The following is a 15,256-nucleotide window of genomic DNA, read 5'->3' as shown; positions in this document are numbered from 1 at the left end:
TCTCCTTTCCTCTTAAGCTGCATTTACCTTTTCAGTGCTAACCTGTGGAACCACTCACCATTGGACTCGGGGGGAGTTCATTGATCCTCAATGACCAATCTGCATCAGGAGGTCTTTTTGGGACCTGTAGCTTCCTTTCTATTCACATTCAGTGCCAAATTTGGCCACAACTTAAATTTCTCCCCCGTAGTGTTTGGAAGAAATCAGCAGAAGCTTGCTGTCTTGGCTCACACTGCTGTATGAGCAACAATATTCCACATCTGCTCTGGTCTGTATAACACTAATGCATGTTGTTTTCCCATCCTCTGACTGCTCTAATGACTAATCCATTCTGAACTGCTTCAGTGCAATGGTAATATTTTTAATATAAATCCTCCACATAGGAAAATGGTCACAAATTTTGAATTGTAACTTTGACTCCACAGCAATAAGTGTCTGGTCATAGCAGTAATTCAGATTTTATCATTTCTTATCATAAACAACTGTACCTGCAAATTTGGTTTACTGAATAGTACATTTCTATTACGCTTATTTTCTAGTATATATTTTTTAAATAATGGAGAGAAGAAATTAAATTATATTTGCTTTTCACTCACTGTGCTCAGATATGTGCTTCACTCTTAAATTCTATCAAAATCGAGTTTTTCTTCCTTCCTCTTCATACTTTGTGTTTATTTAACATGAACTGTCACCTAGTAGTTTAGATTCACTGTACTGGATAATCTAAGATGACAAATCAAACTGATTCAACAACTGTCCTAAGGGTATTGATGACGTTAACAGTAACAGTTTCTAACAGACTATTTAATGTGTGTGTCCCAGTGTGGTGCACCAGCGTTAGTATCATTAAACTCCACGACATCAAATAAAATGCTTTGATATCCTTTTCCTTTTCCTCACTAGTCTATATAATATCTGGAAAGAGTGATGACCTTAATCACATGACTAATTATTATCATTTTTGCAAGTAACAGGAATTCAGATATGTATCTATTTAAGAAATCCAAAGCATTAGAAAATAATTACAAATCCTGAGATTCACAGCAAAAAGTCGCCAATTATTATCAATATTCAAATTATATTAGCTGGAACTGGCATTATGCTGGATGGGATAGATTTTGAACAGATCTATCAACTCAAAGATCAGCCATCAATTGCAGCAAAATTGTATTCAAACAGAATCTGTAACCACAAGGCCCTCCATATCCCTCCCTCTCTACCACCTGCATTGTTGAATCCTCTACTGTTAGCATCTTGGGGCTCCTACTAACCAGAAACTGAACTGGACCAGCTATGTAAATGCAATGGCTACAGAAGCTGGGAAATCTGTGGTGAATAACTCAGCTCCTTTCCCCTAAAAGCCTGTCAAAGGCACAAGTCAGAAGTATAATGGAATTCACTTACCGAGGTAAGCGCTGCTCCAACCACACTGAAGACACTCGATACCTTCATGAACAAACCCATTGATTGGCACCCTATTGTTATGACCAGATCCCAGGGGAGGTTCCCTAAGTCATTACAATTTCAAGAGGGGTACCCCAATGTTAAGCTCCTGAGTGGGATGAACTGGCCCCCCTTCTTTATTCACCTACCCTCTCAATGGGTTTCAATAAAGATTAAAAAGCATTCCTTTCTTTGTGGGTAACTTTCTCCCAGACCCAAACAACTTTAGGCTTATTAAGGGGCCACTTTAATCAGGCTTTTTTTTTTAATTAACAGAGTGAGTTTTGGAATTTCTAAACATGGTAAGAATTAGTAATTCAACACCAATTTGAAATAAGAGGTGAGTGCAAAAAGGTAATTTAAAACTAAATACAGACCAATCTTTGAACTGTTCATGAAGACTGGGCATTTGCAGTGGTGGTTACTGGTAGTGTTCATGTTGGCATTAAACCAAGATTAATGGTTTGATAGGTTGTGCTTTGTAGTTCTTCACTCAGCTGGTTTGAAGCTTTCAGAATGGCATAAAGGGACTTCGCTTCCTACAAAACAAGGGTAACTAGGGGATAGTTCTTCAACTGTGACCTTCATAGCTTGGTAACATTTGAAACGAAGTCTAATACACATGAGAGTGTTCAGTCCCATTAGTCCTCTTCAGTAGAGTTGAAACTGGCTTTTTAACCTCTATTCTTGTGCATTCCTAGAGGTCGAACACAGATGTTCTACAAGAGATGGCTTTCTGCACAGAATGTGAAAGATAATCACCCTCTTCATTATTTCTTTTTGTTAAGTATCTCCCTATTTGAAGTTTCTCTGCGTATTTACATTTGCAACATACTATTACATTCTATCGGCTTTGCCAATCACTGAATTTAAATGCACAGTTTTCTGCAGAAGCTTCTTTTTAAAAGCAACACATTTTACACAAAAGTATGAAATGTGCCTGAATACTTTGATCCATCGTCATAGCACTAGTCATCATCTTACGCTTACTGCCTCTACTGCTGATGCACTGTGGCAGCAGTATGTACCATGTGCATTATACACTGTAGCAAAAACTCATCAAATCTCTTTTAACAGCTATTTCTAAACCTGCGCTGTCTACCACTTAGAAAGATAAGATCAGCAGATGTATGGGGGTGCCACTGGATGCAAGTTCCCCTCCAAGTCATATGCCTAGAACCATATCTCATTCTTCCACTATTTCTGTGTTAAAATCCTGGACCTTTCTTAACAGCACTGTAAACATAAGTATGGTACATAGATGCAATGTTTTAAGAACACCGTTCTAAACCACATTCTAAATAGCAATTAGGAAGCCCAACAAACATTGGTCTATCTAGTAATGCTCTGTTACCATTAAAGATTTATTTTTTAAAAAACAATTTTGCATCATCCATTATCATTTACAGCTGTATCTGAAGAAAACTGGCTATTATCTCTCAGAAAGGCATCATATGTGAGGTTTGTGAGGAAACAATGGATGGGCAGAATCAAAACTCAAGGTCTCCACTGATCAGGAAAATAATAGACCATTTATTTACGCCCATTATATAATATAATACAGGCTCATAATATTATATAATATTATACAGGCTCATATAATATTAGTCCTGCAAAAAGAAGTATCCACTGAGGTAACAGAGTATGATATAACAATGGACGGGATTTACTGTTGGAGTAAAGGTTAAATGGGGATCTTTTCTGTAATTTAAAGTACAAATTGCCGACTGAGTAGTGTTTGGTCAGTATTTCTCTGAGTTCATTTATATCAATAGAAGTCTTAGAACTTGAAATCTTTTAGTGCGATACTTGCAGTCAATTATGGTCCGCTTGAGGATTTGTAACATCCTTCTGTGATTGGGTATGATTCTGAAAAATTGCTTCCCTATTATAGAATAATTTTCATTTCATTGTCTCTTCTTAAATGGCTGCTGTCTGGCTGACGAAATAACTGTTAGTTTGATACAACTGAATGGGTTGATTTGGCCACATCTAAGGGAAGTTAAGATTCAAGTTCTAGCGATGTGGAAAATTTCAAATACCGTTTTAAAGAACAGTAAAAGTATAATTAAAAAGAAGCAACTTGCACATTGATTGAAATGCTATGAAGCTACAAAACACAGGCACTTACCTGACATTGAAATGCAAGGTGTATGTCAGCTGAATAGACATCCACGTGTAAGCAGAGTTGTAAGAAAATGTGACAAACCAACATTTTTCATGTTCACATGAATGGATAGATTTAAAAATTAACCAAGGCATTGATGTTATCATGTCTGACAATCTTCTCCCAACCCTGATTTGAAACTGTTCACTAGTTCAGGACAAGGCTTTCACCCCAACTGGGAGAAAGCCTCCCCCCTTCCGGAATTGCTGGTTGATCAGATGACTGAGAACTCTTCAAACCCAACAGCGCCACCAGGAGCAGTGCCCACTGCTGAGATCTCTGCAGATATCATACCAAAGGGAGAGGGGCAGTTTCTCTTGGCTCAATTAGACAACCCCACGAAAGTGGAGTGATTGAGTGGTCAGAGCAGAGCATCTCCATTGGAGAATGGATTTTTCTCTAGAGCTCACTGTTCTCAAACAGGGGAGACTCCTCCAACCCAGCCAACATCGAGGCTGCTAGTGTTCAGCTGGCAGCCTTTACCACCATGGCATGGGCACACATGCCATGAGCAAAATAGGCAGAAGGTAGCAGAAGGAGGCGGGCTTTAAATAGCCTCAACTGGCCCACGGCAAGCAGTCCAACCAAAATTATCCATCGAATAGTAAAGTAGGTAAGTGGTAGGCACAGTGGCACTCCACCATGCCACCTGGTCTACATCTCTCTACACTGCCCATGCCCATCAACCCACTTCCACAGGGTTGGGGAGAAGGAACCTAGAAAACCTTACACTTATTTTGGGTTTATGATATGTTTGGGATGTCATAGATTTTAAGCAAGTTGGGTCAGCAGGAACACTATGAAAAGTCTGTGATAGGATGCAAAGCAGGAGTCGTTAACTGACAAAAAGGATGATGGTGAAAGGCAAAAGAAGGAAATGGGACAAGAAACCGGAATAAAAATTACGAATCTGGAGGTTGTATAAAAAGAAAAAGCAGAATTACTATCTACAGCTGTCGTTCACAAAAGGAAATCTCAGCAGCCATTATGATCTATATTGTTGAACTCAATGTTGAATTCAGAAGCCTGCAAAAGTATCTGATCAAATTTATTCTGAGTGGCTTTGGGCTGAAGAATTAAAATGATAGACAAGCAATGAAGCAGCACATACTCAGCAATAACCTGCTCACTGACACTTAGTTTGTGATTTGTCAGGGTCACTCAGCTCCTGACGTCATTCCAGCCTTGGTTCAAGAATGGGTAAAAGAGCTGAATTCTGACATCAAGGCTGCATTTGACTGAGTTTGGCATCAAAGAGACCTTGCAAAACTAGAGTCAATGAGAATCAGGTAATGATTGGAGTCATACCTGGCACATAGGAAGATGGATGTGGTTGTTGGAATTTAGTCATCACAGCTCCTGGATGTCTCTGCAGGAGTTCCTCAGGGTAGTGTCCTAAATCAGGAATGTGATGGAATATTCCCCACTTGCCTGGATGACAGCAGCTCTAACACAACAAACTAGACACTATTCAGGACAAAGCAGCTCCCTTAATTGGCATCACATCCACAGACATCTCATCCCTCCACCACTGACAGTAGCAGACTACAAGATGCACTGCAGAAATTCATAAAACTCCTTAGCCTTCACCTTAAAACTCATGAACTGTTTCATCTCAAGGGCTGGAGACATATAAATACCAGCACCTGCAAGTTCCCCTTCAAACCAATCACCATCCTGATTCGGAAATATAATGCTATTATCTGAATGGCTGTAAATGGGGAAAAGGGGATGTGCAATGAGACCTGAGTGTCCTTAAACACCAGTCACTGAAAGTAAACATGGAGGTGCAGCAGGTGGTAAAGAAGATAAACAGTATGCTGGCCTTCATAACAAGAGGATTTGAGTACAGGAACAGGGATGTCATGCCATAGTTGTACCGAGCTTTGGTGAGACTACACCTAGAGTATTGTGTGCAGTTTTGCTGTCCTTCTGAGCAAAGATGTTCTGGCTATGGAGGAAGTGCAACAAAAATCTATCGGATTGATTCCTGGGATGGCAGGACTGATGTAGTAAGAGAAACTGGATTGGTTAGGACTATATCCACTGGTGCTTAGAAGAATGAAGAGGCCTCTCATAGAAGTACATAAAGTTCTAATGGGACTAGACAGAATAAACACAGGAAGGTTGTTCCTGATCACTTTGGAATCCAGACCACGAAAGCTTTTAAGCTTTAAGCTGAGAAAATGTGTGAATAAAATATGAATAGATTTATTCACTGCAAACAAATCAAGAATAAGCGGATGTAGAGGGGATATACACAAATTAAATCATAAAATACATTGTAGCTGACAGTTATCAGCATTGCAATGTTTTTGATTAAATACAACTAGAGAAGGAAATATGAAATTTCAGTAAAGACATGCAAACAATGGGAAACGATTTTGAATTAAAGTAAGCAACAAACTTGTTTGAGGAGAAAGTGAGGACTGCAGATGCGGGAGATCAGCATTGAGAGTATGGTGCTGGAAAAGCACAACCAGTCAGGCAACATTCGAGAAACAGGAGAATCGATGTTTTGGGCAAAGGCCCTTCAGCAGGAATGAGGCTTGTGGACTGGGGGCTGAGAGATAAATGGGAGAGGGGTGGGATTGGGGGGAGGTAGCTGGGAAAACGATAGGCGGATGAAGGTGAGGGAGAAGGTGATAGGTCAGAGAGGGCAGTGATGGACGGGTCTGGAGGGCAGTGCCGAGTTGGAGGCTTGGGACTGGAATAATGTGGGGGGAGGGGAAATGAGGAAGCTGTTGAAATCTACATTTATCCCGTGTGGTTGCAGGGTTCCAAGGTGGAATATGAAGCGTTCCTCCTCCAGGCGTTTGGTGGTAACGGTTTGCCGGTGGAGGAAGCCCAGAACCTGCATGTCCTTAACGGATCGGGAGGAAAAGTTGAAGTGTTCAGCCAGGGGGCGGTGGGGTTGGTGGGTGCGGATGTCCCAGAGAACATCTCTGGAGGAGGAATGCCTCATATTGTGCCTTGGGACCCTGCAACCACACGGGATAAATGTAGATTTCAACAGCTTCCTCATTTCCCCTCCCCCCCACATTATTCCAGTCCCAAACCTCCAACTCGGCACTGCCCTCCGGACACATCCATCACTGTCCCCTCTGACCTATCGCCTTCTCCCTCACCTTCATCCACCTATCATTTTCCCAGCTACCTCCCCCCAATCCCACCCCTCTCCCATTTATTTCTCAGCCATCTTGAGACACAAGCCTCATTCCTGATGAAGGGCTTATGCCCGAAATATCAATTCTCCTGCTCCCAGGATGTTGCCTGACCAGCTGTGCTTTTCCAGCACCACACTCTCAACAACAAACTTGTTTGAGTTTAAATAATTCGCAACATGCATATGATTATTTCTCTTTAGGAAAAACTAGAGAGATAGCATAAGTGAAAGATTTATTGTATTTGACCTTCATTTCCCAATATTATTAGGCTATAAGCTTGAAATGATTTTGCTTGTGTTTTCTTACCCCAAGATATATTGAACGAATAACAGCTAAGCACTGGGAGTCCCAGTATGTGATACTGCTTTTAGATTCTATCACTTCAAGGGAAACATTGCTCAGAACTGTTTATACAATCGGATTATTGTAGTTTAGATCAACTTGTTTTTTCAACTCAATTTGACTGAATAGTTCAAACTCGGAAGTTGACACAACCCACATGACTCCCACCTTCTAAAATTGGTTAGCTTAATCATTTGCCTGCTCAGTGAAAATGAACCAAAGTAAATAAATACTAAACTATTTGACCTCATTTGAGTTACCATCTCCCTACCTCTCCAGGAGAAACTGGACATGTGGGAAGTTAAAATACTCTAATCCCATAGCGTGAAGGTCTAAGAAAAGAAGTGAGAGAATTTCCACTACCAGCTTCCTGATCCTGGTCATCAGGAACATCCTTTCTATGTTTACTCTGACTAGTCCCTTTACAGGAAACTTTACAAATTTCTACGCGATCCCCCTCATTCTTCTAAGATCCAGTGAATGTAGTCCTAACCAATCCAGTTTCTCTTACTATGTCAGTCCTGCCATTCCAGGAATCAATCTGATAATTTTTTGCTGCACTTCCTCCATAGCCAGAATATTCATCCTGAGAGGAGAGCAAAACAGCGCACAAACTCCAGAGTGTGGTCTCACCAAGGCCTGGTACGATTGCAGCAAGACATCCCTGCTGCTGTATGTGAATTGTCTTATTATGAAGGTCAGCGTACCATTTATCATCTTTATCGCCTGCTGCACCTCCATGCTTACTTTCAGTAACTGATGTTCAAGGACATCCATATCTCATGGCACCTCCTCCTTCCTCGATGTATAATCACTCAGATAATAGTCTACATTTTTGTTATTGCTACCAAAGTGGATATCCGCACATTTATCCACATTATACTTCAATCTGTCATGCAATTGACCTCTCACTCAACTTGCCCAAATTAGACTGAAGCATCTCAGTATCCTCCCTATAGCTCCTCTCCCACACAGCTTTGTACCATCTGTAAACATAGAGTTATTGCATTTGATTCCCTCATTTAAATTGGTAATATATATTAAGAAGAGCTGGGGTTCAAATGCTGATTCCTGTAGTATTCCACTAATCACTGGCTGCCACTCAGAAAAAGACTGTTCTTTTTATTCATTTACAGGATATTAATGTCACTGGCTGAGCCGTAATTTATTGCTCCTCTCTAGTTTCCCCAAGGGCAGTTAAGAATCAAACACATTGCTGTATGTCTGGAGTCACATGTAGGCCAGACTGGGGAAGGATAGCAGCCTCCTTCCCTAAAGTTCCCGAGAGAACTAGATGGGTTTCCTAGCAATCTACAATGGTTTCATGCTCATCATTAGATTTTTAATTCCAAATTTTTATTGAATTCAAGTTCCACCGTTGTCCATGCCAAGATTCAAACCTGGTTCCCCAGAACATTAACTGGGTCTCTGGGTTAATAGTCTCGTGATCATACCATTAGGCCTGTTTCCTGTCTGCCAACCAGTTTTGTTGTCAGTATATTTGCCCCATTCCCTTGCATTTCAACTTTGTCTGGGACCTTATCGAAAACACTTCTGAAAGTCTAAGTAAACCACATCCTCTAATTCCCCCTTATCAACTCTACATCCTTGAATCATTTGAGCAGATCTGTCCAGCATGGTTTCATTTTTGATTCCATCTTGTCGCTGTGCACTGCTATGAAATATTTAAAATGGACTGTACCTTTTACAACATCTGAAATCACAACTGAGATTAATTACACAAAGTTGTAAGTGTAAATAGCAAATTTCACTTTATTGAAAAGTATCACTGTGATTCATAAAAATACATTGACTACAATTGCATTGCTTCAATTATATAAAGGCTTGTAACAGCAAGTATTTCATCCTCATGTATGTTCACAGATAACAACAATCATTGGAATTCATTGTCTATGTAAAAAGGGTCTATAACCATTTGTTCATCAAACTGTGGGTTTTCAGGCACCCTATTGTGATAATGCATAGAAATGAAATCATACATCCAACACTAATTTAGTAAATGAAAGCCCTCAAATTGATGCCAACAGACAGAGTGGAGTAGCAAATAATGATTCTTTTTAACACTCAGACATTTTTTCAAACATTTAAAGAACAGGACTTCTAAGTGCCTTGACCTCTTTATAATTCCCTTTAACAGCAGTATTTGACAATTCTTGTTGTCACTTCTGGAGGTCCTTTTGGGAGGTCCGTTAGACATTTTAGATAGTCACCTCTGACAGGTCCTTTTGACAGTTACTTTTGATAATTTATTGATTTTGAAGGGTTAGTGATCATAGTTACCTAATTCGGGCAGTTGACAATTATAGCAATTTTTTGATAGTTTATTGAGTTTCAGAAGCAGCAGTTTAGATATGACACATCAGTTAATTAGACACAGAAAGTACACAACTGTGACAGATGGGAACACTTCACTGATGCAGAAGCTATTCTCTGGAACAGAGAAGCCGAGATTGTGATTTTGGGATGGTGGAGTGTTCTTCTCTGATTACTTTGGCAGTAGTCTTTGGTAGTAACAATGCTGTTTGTCAATCAGGGTGAAGTAGCGTAACTCATAGTCTTCTCCCAAGAAGCTAATTTCCCTAGAACTTCTCTGTCCCACTCTCTCCCACCTGCCATGTTGAATACTTTATTTTGAGGCCTGGCAATCTATGCTGTGTTGATAGCATGTCTAAATTATTTCAGTTCATGACCACAGGCAGTTACTCATGATGCAAGGTTGACCATTGCCTCCCCTCCTTTTGAACATTAGTTTTCATTCTTCTGAAGAGCTAAAACTTAATATTTTGTCCAAACACTGCATTCATAATCAGGTAATGTGCCCCCAAAGAAGCAAATTATTTACACCTGTAGAAGGCTTGTTACACAGTTATAGAGGTGTCATGCTACCCAGGAAATACTAAGCATGGAACACTAAAATAACTCACTTTTAAAAGGGGGTCCCAATTTCCAATAAATGTTGACAGTTGATAGTTTCAGTGAGATTGACAGTCATGTATTTATGCAATTTTAATGCACATTCGTTGCTGCTTTTAACAACTCTAAAGTGCATCTTACCTCCCCCAAAGGACACTTTTCCTCTCTCAGATGGCATTAGGCCTTCTACAAATGTATCACAGGATCATAACTAACAGTATCTGACTTCTTCAAAAAGGTACCTTGGCTATCTAAGAGACGCCGCAAAGCTCTGCGCAGCTCCTACCAAGTCTCATCCATGTTCTTCAATTTTCAGACACCCAACTTACCAAATCATATGGAGTGGAGGAACCTGATGATCTCTGTGGGCAGTTGCCTCCATAATATGCACATGTGTGAATCACAAAGTGCCCCCACTCTGGCCCCTGCAAAAGAGGCAGGTGCCTAGTTCAGGCATGGGACTTCTGATTTTCAGACTTGATTAACACTTTTGACATGACAAAAAGGCTCTTTTGTTGCAAACATTCAGGCTTAGGTTGACTGTTTCCCCTTATTCATCTTCCCAAGAACATTCTCAAAGAAAAGCTCTACTGATTTGTATTTTTCATAATTCCCATAGTGAGTCGACTTAATCATACACTTAATTGTATTTAATCTACTGTTAACTTTTCTGATATGTTTCTTGGTCTTCCTGTACAAAATTCTAAAACCCTCCCAAGCTTCAGGCTTACTACATTTTTCAAAACTTTTAAGTCTTTTCCTTTGATTTAATGCTATTTTTATGCCTGTTGAGAGTTACAAGATCATAAGAATCAGGAGTAGGAGTAGGGCAATTCAACCCCTCAAGCCTGCTCCACCATTTGATGCAATCAAAGCCGATCTCATCATGGCATCAACTCCACTTTCCTGCTCACTTTCCAAAGCAAGTTCATTGTAGTTATAACAAGCTGGGGAGATTAACAGGAAACCAGTAGATGTAGTGTACTTGAATCTTCAGAAGTATGATAAAAAGCATATAAAAGTTCATGGGGTTTTTGAAGATGGACTTTTAGCATAAATAAAGAATTGTTAAACTAACAGTAAAGGGGAAATCACAATAAATAGGTCATTTTCAAGCAAGTTGTAACGAATGGCGTGCCAAGTGCTGGGGCATTAACTATTTCTGATCTGTATTAATGAAGGAACCAAATATATGTAGTGAGATTTGATGATTTGTGAGGAGGAAACAAAGGCTCAACTTACATGCATTCATCTATATTGGTTCAGGAATGAGGGATTTTAAGATGGCAGAAAGGACCTGCTTCTAAGATTCCTGAACCTCTTTTCTATCTGATGGAATTTCTGTGAACCAGGATAAGATGCAAATTGGTACCCTTCATTGTGCAGAACTACTCCATTGCAAGTGGGCTTCTTAGAAGTCTGGCTATTTTCATGGAATTAGACCTGATTTTTTAGGGAAAACTAGTTCACAAGATGAGACATTGTGAACCATAGGAATTATCCAATTTCAAGTGGGGAACCAAAGGAAAAGTTGCAACCTACCATTGAAATTCTTTCATTGATAAGCTTTGTGATACTAAATAAATAAGTCCTTAAAGTTTTGACGTCAGATGCACTATTGTCACCTAGATTTTCTTTTACTAAAATGAATAATTAGAAAGCGGCACGGTGGCACAGTGGTTAATACCGCTGCCTCACAGCACCAGAGGCCCGGGTTCAATCCTGCCTCAGGCTACTGACTGTGTGGAGATTGCACATTCTCCCCGTGTCTGCGTGGGTTTCCTCCAGGTGCTCCGGTTTCCTCCCACAGTCAAACAATGTGCAGGTTAAGTGAATTGACCATGCTAAATTGCCTGTCGTGTTAGGGGCAGGGGTAAATGTAAAGGAATGGGTCTGGATGGGTTGTGCTTCAGCGGGTCGGTGTGGACTTGTTGGGCTGAAGGGCCTGTTTCCACACTGTAAGTAATCTAATCTAACCTAATCTAAAGCTGAACCTTGCAAAAATAAGTTGATGATTACATTGATCAACATTGTGTAAGTGTTGAGATTCATTAGAATGATTTTCCCATTAGAAAAAGTGCTCATATGTATCACAAGCTGAAGAAAACCTCGACTATAATAATCTGAAGTGATTTGCACACCCTGAGTCTTTATAAAAGGACAGAAAAAACAGAGACGTTTTTGGCTTTGTTATTCTTTGATTATTAGGAAATCTCAGCTCAGAAGAAAAGACCATTCGGTTTTTCCATTTCAACAGACTCATTCCTGGATTGGTTATCATAGCTGAGCCTATTTTGAGTGTTTGGTAGAGTCTTAAAAGTTCCAGTGCAGGAAGCTGTGTTCATATTTTGACCGGGTTATGAGGTTAAGAAAGGATTATCTGTCATTGGTGTGGTTAATGAAATTGATGTTTGCATGTTTTATAACAGATTGACAAAATTTAAATCTTTAAATGGATTTTATAAATGAGTAATTTTTCAGTATGAAATGCATTTTAGAGAAATGTGGAAACATAAAAAACATTAGAGTAGGAATAGGCCATTCAGCTCCTTGAACTTGCACCAACATTCCAGATTATGGCTTATTTTCTTCATAAAATCAGTCCAGATAGAGGCCTTTTGGCCTGCCAAGTCTGCACAAACCCTCCAAAGAACATTATAGCCACACCCCCCTAATCCTGCATTTATCATGGCTAAACCACCTAACCTATACATCTTTGGTCTGTGGAAGGAAACTGGAGCACCCAGAGGAAATCAACAGAGACATGGCAAGAACATACAGTCACCCACTCAAAGTTAGAATCGAACCTGGGTCCCTGGTGCTGTGAGGCATCAGTGCTAACCACTATGCTGCTCCATGTATATCTATCATCAATTCCATTTTCTCAAACAATTCTACTATTCATTGATATCATTATGATCTAGGAATGTATCTATCTTTGTCATGGATGTACATAAGGAAAGTGCTTTCATAGCATTTTGGGTAGAGAATTCCACAGATTCAATATGATCCGAGTGAAGAACTTCCTCCTCATCTGAGTTCTAAATGGCTTGCTACTTTTTCTGCTAAGGTTAAGTTCCCTTTCAGAATTTTGTATGTTTCAATGAGATTACCTTTCATTCTTCTAATTTGTGGATGATATGGCCCAGACTCCTCCGTCTCTGCTCATTGGACATTTCCACCAACCCGAATTACTCTGGTGAACCTCTGTAGTATCCCCTCTATAGCAAGCATGTCCTTCCTTCGGATAAGGTGACCAAAACAGCACAATACTCCAGATATGAGCTCACCAACGTTCTATACAACTCGAGCAAGATACCTTTTTATTGTGCACTGACAACTCTTTGTTTGTTAAGTGTTTTAAAAATTGTCATCTCAAAGGCATGGCTCCTACTGGATACTGGATCAGTACCTATGGAAGATTTATGGTGAGCCATGGGAATATAAGGATGTATAGAGGGGTTATGGGTTGTATGTTGAGATATAAGAATGTGGAGGATATGAGAATTGGAAATATGAGCACACATTGGGTGAGTGAGGGAATTAGGGTGCAGGTTTGAAGGACTGACATACTTCATTAAAGCTGGACTCACGTCTCAGTAAAGTGAAGTAGGTACTCTGAAGCAAAGTACTGATTACTGTGCTGTGTAAAAGGGGGTTATTTCGATTCTCTAGTTCATTGTGCTGAGGATGCCGATCTGGGCCTGTGCAACATCCACTTATTCCTACTTCTGGAAGACAGATTCCCAAGTGTGCCACAAAAATGGTCCAAGTTAGGCATTATATTTTTCCCTTGGGCATATGTTAACATTATGCTTCTTGAAGAAAGAGCTTGAAATTGTAAAATACATATTTCTTCCTCCCATTTTCTTACAGGCAGCGAATACTTCTGTGCTGTTCTAAAATAACTAGCATTTACACACAAATAAATAAACATACCTTATTTGCTTTTCAAAAACAGTCTCATTTGATTCCACAGTTAATTTCATGTGAAAAATGTTATTGTATTTGTATTCAGTTTGTCTATTTACTTGGAATTGACTTGATAGTAGCATCAGCAAGTATTAGTTTGCACAGTAAACCTTTTGTTTCCTGCCTCTCCTAATCTGATCTTCCAGTTCAGTAAGCTATATAAAGCTACTTGATGACTTTTCCCAATATTGCGATCACTACAAAATAATGAATGATAAAGAAAATAAATCTACTTGAATGGATGGTTTTGCCTGAGATATAACAGAATGCATTTTGAGATTAAAACAATTTTACAAATGAACAAATATAAACATATAATCACCAGTTTGATTTCCCAAATGTTCTGAACCTGATATTCCCGCCAAGGCGTCAGGATCTAAGCTACTGGGAGATCCAGAAAGCAGCCTTGCTGATGCTTCCTTGAAACACTCTTCCTCGGAGATCAGGAAGGTGCTTTCTGAAAGAGAACGTCTTTTGTCTGCAGGGGCCATGGACATCCCACTGGAAGGCATAAGGAAGGGATGGTGTTGTGGCCAATGGTTAGAAGTGGTGTGCAATGAATGACATTACCACAAGTTATTTTAAGAGTTGCAGTTGAATGAAGAAGTGCACTTTCTCAGTTGGCAGGATATGGATATCTAGCATCCCTACAGTCTTCTGAGAATGACAGGATTCTCCCCTCGTGATGGGCGATGAAACTGATGTCAGGCACCCCTCTGCCCGTCCTGACTCTTTCTGCCCTGTTTTGTGCTGTTTTCTGTTGGAATGAGAGAAAGGAAGGGTCTCTTTGAGGTGACAGTGGTTGGCACAACTATTAGTGCTGGTTATGATAGTTCTGAAGGTTATGGTGTCCTGAGTAGGAGACTGGACAAAGCAGAGGCCATGTAGTGCGTGGTATGAGGAGGGGGGCAGGTTTGAGAAATGAATCTCGACACAACTGATAGCTAAGAAAAACAAGAATCAGCCCATAATTGTTACAATAGCCTTTCTTTTAAAAAAATGATGAAAGGTACATGCAGAGAGTAAATTGACATAATATAATGATAAAGAAAATAAATCTTTTTTCCCCAGATGCTGCCTTACCTGATGAATTTTCTGTTTGTGTTTCATTTTCCAACATCCACAGTATTTACATAGAACATAGAACATAGAAGAATACAGCGCAGTACAGGCCCTTCGGCCCTCGATGTTGCGCCGATCCAAGCCCACCTAACCTACACTAGCCCACTAT

General features: G+C 39.9%; 1 protein-coding gene across 11 annotated transcripts in view; it reads left to right on the top strand.

Moving 5' to 3' along the window:
- dlgap1a (discs, large (Drosophila) homolog-associated protein 1a) overlaps positions 1-15,256 on the top strand; it is a 770,519-nt gene that overhangs the window by 523,842 nt on the left and 231,421 nt on the right. The window contains exon 1 of one of the 11 annotated variants that reach the window (XM_087986493.1): positions 7,798-7,816. The exons of the other annotated variants lie outside the window; for them this stretch is intronic. The gene's annotated coding sequence lies outside the window, so the exon portion shown is untranslated. Of the gene's footprint in view, positions 1-7,797; positions 7,817-15,256 lie in introns of those variants that run through there. 11 annotated transcript variants of the gene reach the window in all.

The sequence above is a fragment of the Chiloscyllium plagiosum genome, unplaced genomic scaffold, assembly GCF_037043375.1.
Source record: "Chiloscyllium plagiosum isolate Xiang-an unplaced genomic scaffold, Cpla_swu_hap1 HiC_scaffold_4, whole genome shotgun sequence".
Taxonomy (NCBI): domain Eukaryota; kingdom Metazoa; phylum Chordata; class Chondrichthyes; order Orectolobiformes; family Hemiscylliidae; genus Chiloscyllium; species Chiloscyllium plagiosum.
The sequence above is the reverse complement of the archived record's forward strand: the minus strand, read 5'-3'. Positions and strand labels throughout refer to the sequence as shown.